This window comes from Bidens hawaiensis, unplaced genomic scaffold (genome assembly GCF_021521415.1).
Source record: "Bidens hawaiensis isolate Kalapana, Puna unplaced genomic scaffold, B.hawaiensis_p1.1 tig00010668_1, whole genome shotgun sequence".
Classification (NCBI taxonomy): domain Eukaryota; kingdom Viridiplantae; phylum Streptophyta; class Magnoliopsida; order Asterales; family Asteraceae; genus Bidens; species Bidens hawaiensis.
The window spans coordinates 123,929-135,572 of NW_027491816.1; positions in this window are offsets into that span (position 1 = coordinate 123,929).

Here is an 11,644-nt window from a genome sequence, read left to right on the forward strand (position 1 = left end):
TAAATGACGCCCAATCATCCTTCATAGCTATCCACTCACGAACAATCTCATGAGTTGCATATAGGGAAAGAGCAGTCCCGCGGATGTAATCATCATATAGATTACCCCAGGCACGACCGCGCTGATAATCAACCTTCGCAGGAGGAAAGCAATGATTGAGAAAATCTTGTCACACACCAAGATCTTGAAAGCGAGACTGAGGAGTAAGACTCCAAAAAGGCACATAAAAACCATTGTCACCGCGAGGATGCGGACCAAAGAAAGGACCACCACCACCACCGCCACCATCGCCACTATGTCCACCACCTCTACTACCGCCAGGAACAAGCCCACTCCCATCGACGCCAACACCGGCAGAAGGATCAACTCGAATAGAGGAAGGATCCTGAAAAATTGAGTGCGGGGGAGTTGGCTGACGACCACTCATAACATCATGCTCTTGCACAATCTCCACCTCCTCTTCTTTGGTTTCCGCCTCCCTAATAGGTGAAGGAGACCGAGATGGCATTTTAATAGAAATTTCCTCAACAACAGGAGGCGGAGAAGGTTGACGAACATTTTTCTCTTTTGTAACGGGTCCACCAGACGACCCACCAACGGTTTTCTTCAACGAACCTACTAGAAAAAAAAGTCAGAAACTGAAACATAGGCGAGCAGAGGAGATCAAGAGTCAAACCTGCGGATGAAGCAAATTTCTCCGCTAGCTTCTTACTAAGCTTAGCCTTTTTCCTGATGGGAGAAATGAGATCTAGATTGAGCGAGCTCTTGGAGGAAGCAGGTTCCGCGGTCGCCTTCACAGACTCAACACGAACATGATCAACAATAGGACTCTCCCAACGTTTCTTATTTTTACCAGTATTCTTGCTTGAAGAACCGGTAAGATCAACGGTATCCTTTGGAGGCGAACCTGGCAAATGCAAATCGTGAGAATCAAGAGAATGGCACGGTGAATCCTTAGACTCTTCACTAGTCGGTGGGATCAATTGCACAACATCCGCGACCATAGTAGTTAAAGGTCGAGGATTAAGAGTTGGCTCACCAGCGCTCTCAGCACCAACTAACGAAAAAACAAAGTTTTCACGAGTTTCTTCAAGAATGGGTAGTTCCCCCTGTAGCAAATCACAACGAGTCATGACTCCAGGCCCATCCTTAAAGAGAAAATTGATGACACTACCCGAAGCTGCATACAACGGGAAAAATAGATTCTGTGGAAACCCACAACAAAGCGAAACGTAAACAACACTTACACAAGCTGTCGTGACCATAGATCATAGTCTTGTGAGGTCGTGACCAAATCCGACTCATTCCAACAGCAACCAAAGCATACTCTTGAATAAAACACAAAGGAGTCTCCCGTGTGGTAAGAGTTTTGGAGCAATACTGATCTCGGAAATCGCGCGGAGGCTCATCTTCAATAGGAACGGAAGGATCCCGGTAGTTCATAGGTATCAGAATGGCGTTGGTATTAAGAAAAAAGAACCTTTGTTTCCCCTCATGGAGGTTCCGCGGAGCATCTCCGACGAATGTCACATCCTTATCACGAAGAAGAAAACCATATCAACCACCCTCGGTGTACATCTTGTAGAACACCAAGAACTTGTCAACAGAAGGCACAATAAGCTAGCTGCGGCAATAGAACTTGAAATGACGTAAACGTATCATACCTAGCGGATGAACCTGAGTAATATGCAAGCCGTAGTGCAACATAATATCACGAACGAACGTGGTAATGGGAAGGCGGAAATTCCCATGATCAAAAACTCATGCTACAGAGTTAGTTTACCCGGAGGAGCATTCATGGCGGTGCTACCTTCTGGTGGAAGCTCCGCCCCCATTCCGGAGAAATGTGATACGACGAAATAATAGTTTCAAAATCAGACCAACGCCACTTGATGACGACATCACCGATGGAAGATCCACTGGCCTTCTTCCCACTTTTCCCCTTGCGGGATTTCTTACCAGTCGACGAAGAGGCCATTATATTACGGTTCAAAGTTCAAACATACAAAATAGATGGAAATATGGGAGAAATATGAAGAACAAGAAGGAATAAGATAAGAATGAAAATAAAGAAGGGCAAACGACCTATTTATACTAATCGCCGGTGGCGGTTAGGGTTAAAATCGAGATTTCCGGAAAAATTGGAGGTATAGTATGAAATTGACACGTCACGTGGGAAGTTGGAAAACCCAAACCAAGTGGGCGCGTAGACGACACACGCACACAGTTGAAAAAAAAACATCCCTGACAAGGGCGCCGTCTGGCGTCAGAACAACCAGGCCCACTTGTGGTAAAATCTTATCCATATCAAAAGATTCAGTTACCACTCATGCTTAATGGTATTTTACACCACGGTTGACCCGCGATGAAACATCGTGGAAAGATATACATGTAAGAATACATGGTAAAAAAGATAATTTTAACTAGCCCACGATCAAGCGTCACAGAACAATACACCTGAAAAATATCCATAACATCAGTTCTTACACAAGAAACCTAAGAAAAGACACTTGGCAGGGATGAAGCCTGGTCCGAAAGCACTGCAATGGCTCACCAATGGAGACCCGAGGAACACACAATAATTTTGGACCAAGCAACACACCAGTCAAGATGGTCAATTGCACAAACAATTCGATATCCAACGAAGGAAAAAGAAGAAGAAAAGGAGGCACCCAGAAATAGAATGAATGGAAACGAATATTCATCACCTATTTATACTTAAAGAAGTAAATGTAGTAGTTGGACATCTAGAGATTCGACTCTTGGATAACCAATAGAAAACAGACATGGGGCTCAAAAACAGTGAATTCAATGCACCGACATGCAAAAACATTTATACTCACATGGAGTAAACATGAAACAGTCCAACACGCATGCTGACATCACCACGGCTAGACATAGACAGGTGAGTCCGTAATTACTCCCATAAGTACCCACATGAATAATCGCCAAAAGCAAAGAGCAGAAGCAAATGATAAGTCCAATATTCCACCCACAGAATGAATCGCGAAAGCAACAATGGACTGGCGAAACTTATGGGGGTAAGGTAGCAAACACACCATACAAATAATAAGTCGAAAGGTGAAACCCATAGAAAGAGTATCATCCGCGAAGGGACACAGGCCCACCGCGGAGGAAATACTTGTAGCAATGAGAAATAATAAAGCACAACGGAAGTCTTACCATAGACAGAAATGTGACAGGAAACCGCTGCTCAATAACCTGGAAATTGTATGGACACACGATGGACCAATAGGAATGGGCCAGCGCAGTACTTGCACAGAAAGAAAGAATATCATACGCCAGACTGTCCAACCAATCAGGAAAGAGTATCATGCTTAGGCATGAGAATGAAAGCTTCCATTGAGTGGGACAACTGGCCAAATCCTTCTCCCAACTTCGGCTATATATACAGAGTGAAGTTGATGTGGTCTAAAATATACATATTATTGTATAAATATTTCCTACACTTTGAGTACTTTTGAGCAAGACTTTTATTGAATATTATTCTTGACTAGTTCATACGTGAGTTTTTAAGGTTTTACAATACAGTGGGCTAAAATTGTGTATTTTATTAAACTTTTAACCTATGAGTATCAAGTCATGGATCGATAATCAACACACAAATTAAACGACTAACCCTCGTTTATATTCAGAAAATCTCACTCTAAAAACTGATTACAAACCCTCAAACCCTAACTCGGTTTGACTCTTGATGAACCCTAACTCGGTTACACCAAACTCTCACCCTCTCTACTATCTAACCATTACTCGGTTTATATAGACTAACCCTAACTTGTTAGCCAAGACATACCAGATATAATAAAACCTAATTATTGGGTTGGGCCTTACACTTGGGCCAGACTACAATTGACCCAACAATCACCCCCGCAATTGTTGTACCCGAGTCACCCGACTCACCCCCTAATTTCCTACTCGAAATTGGCGGGTCTTCAACTTCACGCTTGTCATCATTCTCTTGATTCTCCCAAAGCTTTTCATGATCTCTTGCAATGTTCTTTCGGCTCCACTTGGCTAGAAGACACACTTGCTTCGTTTGATCATCACACGCCTTCCCCTGGGTTTGAATCACTTCCTTGACCACACGTTTAGTTTCTTGAACTCTTTTCTTTGGACTTTGAATTTTGGAACTTGGATCTTTGATTGGAATCCGACTCGTAACCGGCTTGTCTTCTTTCAGTCCAATACTTTGAAGATCCCTACCTGCAAAATTCTTCATTCCAATGATAGCTCGTCTACCGGGACTTGTTATCATGAGGCTAATCTTGTACAATCGATTCTTGGTCCTTGTCACCTTCATCAAAAGCTTTCCTGTATCATCTTTCATGGTTAGAAAATCATGCTTCATGTGAATCTCGCATCCACCTTCCGTTGCTTGACCAAGACTTATGATATTGCACTGTAAGCTCGGGATGTAGTAGACATTGGTCAACAAACGTTGCTCCCCCGTTTTTCCTTCAATTAAGACCTACCATTTTCCCCGAATATCAATACAAGATTCATCTCCGAACTTCACTGTTCCCGTGACTTATTCATTCAATTCATAAAAATACGATTTATTACCCGTCATGTGATTCGATGCTCCGTTGTCGAGATACCAAACATCTTTCTCCATCGGTTCGGTTTCGAAACGCTTCGGAATCACCCTATCTTCATTCAGAAAAACCGTTTTCTGATCTCCTTTAATCATAAATAAACTTGGATCAAAATCATCAATTTTGTTCAAATTAGATTCTTCATTTTTCTTCATACGTTCCGGACACGAAGATGCAAAGTGACCGAACTCATCACAACGGAAACACTGAACCTGTGACATATCCTTTCTTCTCCATTGACGATCCTTTATTTGACCCGTATACCGTGACCCACGATGTTGACCATCTCGGTTTTCACAACCATCTTGATCCTCATCCTCTCGATCTTGACCTCCGGTTTCACGGCCTTTTTCACGTCCCCGTGAACTCGACCAACCCTTACCTCGGCTACCGGACTGATCATACGACTTCCCTTTGTATTTACTTTTCGTCCGATTGAAAAGTAACTGACCTTGTGAATTTGAAACGCGTTCTCTCCCTCGTAGACGTTCCTTAAACGCCTTAAGTCTTCCAACATCATCTTCAAACCTCATACTATCAAGATCAACCGTTTGCTCGATTGATGCTACCAAGTTGAAGTATTTGTCTGGAACCGCGTCAAGTAACTTTTTCACCAATACATCTTGCTCGAATACGTGACCAAGACCCGTTGCCTTTGAAACCATACCGGTTATTTTTCCCGCAAACTGATCAACAGTCTTGTCTTCCGCCATCTTGAGTTTCTCAAATTCACTTTTCAACGTTAGTAGTCGAGCCTTTTGGACTCGCTCGGCCCCAACAAACTGTGCCTTTAAAGCCGCCCATATTTCTCGAGCATTCTTGTATTGTGAAACCTGAAGAAGAATATTACCTTCCATAATTTGGAACAAAAACGACCTTGCCGTTTTATTCTTCTTCGCATCAATAACCGCACCCTCATTCGGTTGAACAACTTCCCATAACTCTTGATCATCTAAGATCGCTTCCACCACAATCGCCCATGTGATGTAGTTAGTTCCATTCAGCTTTGGAACCTGCAACGATATCCCCCACTCGCTTTGGGTTGGATTATCGACTCTTCTTTGTCACCTGCCATTGACGGTGTTGAACCCCTTTGCTCCACTTCGTTGGAATAAATACAAACCAATCAACCAGCCCTGAACAACTTTCAGAACCGAGCCCGTTTGCTCAAACCTTGATTAAAACCTAACTCGTTTAACCCGTATAAAAACGAACTCTGAATTGAACCGACTTGTTCAACTCAAATAAAATACCCAACAAGAGTGGTTAAACCAACTTGTTTAACTAAACCGAATTCAACCAAGAAAGAAAGAAAAAAAAATAACAAACTAGTGACTTTTTTTTTAATTTTCTACGAATTCCTCCTGTATGCTTTTCTTATACGGCAAGTCAACACCAAAGACAATAATTGTAAAGCTTCTCTTGCAGGGGCCACAAACTTTAGCTCTTTGACTTTGTGATTATTAATTTTCCTAATTACTAAGAAACAACGACGATTTAATCTTACTGTCAGGTGATCGAAACTCGAAAGAAACCCACTTGTTCTCCCGATTGATCAACGAAAAACCAAATCCCAAAAGTTTCTCCGGTCACCAAATCTTAGCCCGTCGCCGACCCTTGTCTCGATCGTCGATTGATTATCGATTTCTTAAACTTGGCTTTGATACCAATTCAAGTCCTGGATCGATAATCAACACATGAATTAAACGACTAACCCTCGTTTATACTAATCAAAAAATCTCACTCTAAAAACTGATTACAAACCCTCAAACCCTAACTCGGTTTGACTCTTGATGAAACCTAACTCAATTACACCAAACTCTCACACTCTCTAATGTCTAACCATTACTCGGTTTATATAGACTAACCCTAACTTGTTAGCCAAGACATACCAGATATAATAAAACCTAATTATTGGGTTGGGCCTTACACTTGGGCCAGACAACAATTGACCCTACAGAGTAAGTATTTGAATTATTATTATTATTATTATTATTAATTCAAATTGTATAATAATAGTGTAGGTACTAAGTTGAACGGTGCGACAACACTTCAATCATGTTCTGAGATAAACAACACTTAGTTTATTATTATTATTATTATTATTATTAATTTTGTATTTTTGAATGGTGAATTAAATGGGCAGGGGCCAACCGAGAGAGAGAGGAGGTTTTATGTCGGTGGGTTATTTATGGCATAGAAAAAAAGAAGTTATATAGATATAACTTGGACAAGAAGATTAGGTAATTTTTAAGGGGAGTTTACGGCCGAAAAAAACACCCACATCATAAAGGAAGAAAATAGTTTTAAGGAAGGCCGAAAGCCGTTGGTTTGAGTGGAGATCATTTGGGTCAACACCTACTCAACCAAGCATCATCAATATTCGATTTGAATTTATTATTTTAATTATGATCTTGGTTGTTGAACTTAATTATTTTTGTTTCTTTGATTTTAAGATGCTAGGCTAAACTTATTAGACTGCCTAGGCTTGTGATGAATCATTGGTTGAAGTTATATTTTATTTGGAATTTGCTTTTCGTTATGGTTTTATGATTCAGTAAATTGTTTGGTTTATTTGATTGATGTGTATGTGTACTTGGTTTTTGTTGCTCTAGTTTTATTATACCACAAAATTCTTGGTAATTGTTTCATATGATAGGATTTTGTTAGGTCATCTACTGTGTGTTCTTGACTAGTTTATGATTGAATTCGAATAAGATCATAGGAATAATATTATTAGTCAAATGAATAAAAGTGCGTTGCTAACCTAGAAAGCTGTAAGGTGATAGGTTATTGATAGATCTTTGTTGATTAAGATTGCTAGATTTAGTTCTTCGTAAGGAGTCCGTCTAGGTTTGATTAATTAATATTGTCTAACGAGTCAATTAAGTTCGTCAAATTACCTTTGATTTCTGTGCTGTAAGGTAGGATTTCTCTATAAAGGTACTCTATCATAATTATTTAGATAACCGTAAGGGAGTCTAATCTTAAAATTGGTGTTTTTAAGAACTTAAAAGAAATTCATAGGTGTCTTCTTGAAAAGGGTCAGGGGTCCTGTTTAGGTTTTCTTTTAAGTGACTATTTTATGATCCAAGTTTGATAACAGGTATATTCCGAATAATTGATAATTAAAACTTTAAGGATTCTAGCCTAGGCGGTTTTTCATCGTCATCTGATTTAAACTCTCATAAATATTCTTTTCGTTTTTACTTGTCTTTTATGAATTAGATTTTAATATTAGTTTAATTAGTAGTATTATAATAACCCCCTCAATATATAAATAAATAGTCGTGTCAGTTTGTCGAGTTTAATTAATTAATATACGTAATTTAAATAGTCTCGTGGGTTCGATATCCGGACTTACTTAGCTTTATTAGAGTCGATCGGTTCACTTGCCGGTTAAGTTTAGTTGAGTTTTAGAGAGTCTAGAGTATTACTTAGTGTCTAGATTAGTGTAATTTAGTTAATAATTATTAGACTACTTTTAGCACATCAAAAGTCTAACGGTAAAGGGATTCCAAACTCTATGAATTATCATAGATATTCCTATTACTTACCATACTAATTCTCACGCCGGATGGTGGTTACGAGAAGATCCCCCTATTCCTTTTCTCGTAACGAACTCACAGTGTTCAGTTTTGCAGGTGGATCATCTGTTGGAACTCTTTACGGTCCGTAATGATTTCAGTTTTGGAGGAGACAATTATGCTGCCACACTTGCTTGGAATGATTTCCGCACCCTGTTTTATCAGCAGTATTTTACTGATGCCGATCGTAGTGAATATTTGAGGGAGTATTCCTCTATTGTTCAAGAAGACGATGAGCTAATTGTAGAGTTTAAGAATCGTTTATGTCGTCTGGTTAGTTTTCTGGGCCCGACTGTAGGTACTCAAGAGCAACAAACCAATCATTTCAAGTGGGCCATATGTGACCGTGATAGGAAGTTCATCCTAAACCTCCGTTTTAATGACATAAATGAGATAGTGGATGCGGTTAAGAACCTTGATAATGATAAGAAACATCGTCAGAAGGCGTCAAATGATAATCGCAAGCGCCTAAGGGAAAGTGACCCTGACCAGTCCTCTCATGCCGATGATCAGTCCTTGGCACCCCGAAATCGTAGACACTGTTCGAACAATAATAATAACAATCAGTCACGAAATGGAGGAAATCAAAACCAAACTCAACAGAACCCACCACCAAACCGTGACCCTCCTTGTACCACTTGTGGGAAGCCACATAAGGGTCTATGTCGTCGAGCCGAAGGTCTTTTCTTCAAGTGTGGAGATGCAACACACGGAATTAGAGATTGCCCTCAGCTTAACCCTAGAGGTAATACCGGGGAAAATGCTAGGCCCGCGTAAGAAGATTAGTTCCTTTCTTTAAAGTTCTTTGGAAGAACCGTTCTCTATATTCGTATTTGTTTCCTTCTTAGTACTCTTTATTTCAGTTTATTTTGGTTTGGTTTCGTATAAATTTGGATTTTGTTAAGTTTCATTTTTCGTTTATGTGCCATGTTAGAAAGCTCTTATGGTTTTGGTGTGTTTGAAGTTTTGCATTTTTCGAATTCCTGTTCAGTATCGACCATGCCATTGTTTCCTTTATTATTTTGTACTTTATAAATTTCGAGGACAAAATTTATTCTAACGGGGGAGAGAATTGTAATATTCGGAAAACTTAACATAATAAAATAGTAAATTTCAAATCTTGTTCCGTAAAAAAAAATCATATCTAAAATAATAATAATAATAATTATTATTATTATGGATTTAATCAAGATCGTATTTGAATTAAAATTCTCTTTGAAACCAAAGTTTGATATTAAAATATTAACTAGGATACTTCAACTTTATCAAAACATGTTTCAATTATCATGCTTTCAAATTTCTTATCCGCTTCAACGAAATCTCCTAAAGCCCGTACGTAATTTCAGCCTCATCTCAATGTTTTAATGCACCTTTAAATTCCGTGAGCTCCATTACGAAATCACTCATCAAGCAGTTCTCAAGGTCCTAGGTTTTGCTCGACATTCTGTTTTGTGGCAGAGGCCACCGCACACCACCGTCTAACACCACAACCTCAGTTATCGAACCGCCGCTGTCCGTTTTCCTGTGCGTAACCAGCCGTGTGTTACCGCTGTTTCTGTTTCACCTCTTCGATTCATTCATGCTCGTCCGTTGAGGTAAGGATCTTTATTCTACGTTCAAAACTCTTGAATATTTAGTTTCGGTACGATTGATTGGTTCCGGCGACTAAGGCGAAATCTGAAAATTTAACTTCAAAGAAAAGTTATAAAAGCTTGTTTGTCATGATGCATGATCCACACGTCACTTAAAAATATTGATAAAAAGTTATTATTATTATTATTATTATTATTATTAGACTCATCAACATACTATTATTACTGCAACTGTGGCTCAGCAAACAAATGTATTAATGGACTTTGGTTTGTTATTTATTTATTTTACTGAAGTATACGTAAATGGTATAAGTGGATTTAACATGCATCTGATTGTAAGTTCGCTTAGGATGATTAATAAATTGTCCTTCCAAATTAGTAAATTAGCTATACCATATTAAACGCCATGGGAGTCCAAAATATTCGTTGCCGGATCAATCACTAAATTCTAAACTGGGTAACGCAATTTAAGTAACTTAGCTCGATGTATAATCAAAATGTAGGCTCTCAACTTGTTGAAGTTATCTTGATCAGTTTTGCTTTCCTAGACTAAGGTATGGATTCTGTTTCTTGTTACTTCATTACGGTTTCTGTTTTCGATTACTTATAGTATTGACTCTATTCCGTTACTTTGTAGTACTGATTTTCGTTACGCGTCAGTTATATTTTGAGTTCAGTTATTTTATATATTGTTGTAGCATGCAATAGATTATTTATTTTGTACTATTTATTGCATGTTCCGGTTTGAATATATTTTGTTATATGAAATTAGCTTTTGTACTCTGTCACCCGAGCATGTCTGAAATGTCATATGGGCGTCAACGACATGCACTTATCATGACAGTGCGTAATAAAAGTTCACGGCGTCTCTAGCTTGTGCTTTCGTAGCACTTTGGCCCCTAGAGGCGTATAGATCGATCTTAGCTCTGAGTTTGAGTTTGTTGTGTGGAGATGGAATAATTGGTGTACGCCACGCTCACCGTCTCATAGGTGCATGGACTAGCTAGCTGTGTACCAGTCTGTTCTGTTTTGGCTCGTGGGTGTTTCCGTTTCACGTGACTTTGAGTTTTTGATATGTGCAGTCACGTGGTTTGATGTGTGTATATGTTATGATATGTTTCTGATATGTTTCCGTATGCGTTCGATTATGTTCTGGCCTAGTGTCGGATCATACCTCCGAATTTTATTAAGTATTTGTTTCGGTGAAAAGGTTGGTTTCAAGTTTGAATTGAAGTCTGTATATTTATTTTCTTACATTTGTCCTTACCTATACTATTGTTCTTTCCGTTACTGGGCAATTTTTGGCTCAACCGTATTTTCTTTGTTTTGTTTTTCTTATTTTGTTTTCAGGTAATCCGAGACTCGGGGATATTAGTGATGAGAGAGAATAATGAAGTTCAAGCTTTTAAAAGTTAATTCATTTTGATTTAATAATGTTGATTTGATATCTGTAATAGTGACATGTCAACCTGTTCCGGGTTGGGGTGTTACAACTCCTAATAATAATAGTTTTTAGTTACACTAAGAAAAAGATTTTGATAAATTTGAGTAGCTTCTCGATTTTGCCAATCGACAAAAAAAAAAAAAAACAACAGGTTAACTCATTCAATTTTGTGAATGTTTTGCTTCACTTGAGTATAATTGTGTACGACATGCTTCACATACAACATTTTGATCACTATTCAAGGAAAAGTCAATGCTGATACAAATGTTTCTAATTTGATAAAAGTTAGATTCATTAATAGGTCTGGAGGTGACATGTCAGAAGTGTCGTCAATTTTAATAGTCATGGGAAAATTACTCAATATGCAAAATCCCGAATCTTTTGACTATTTCCAAAAATGTCATT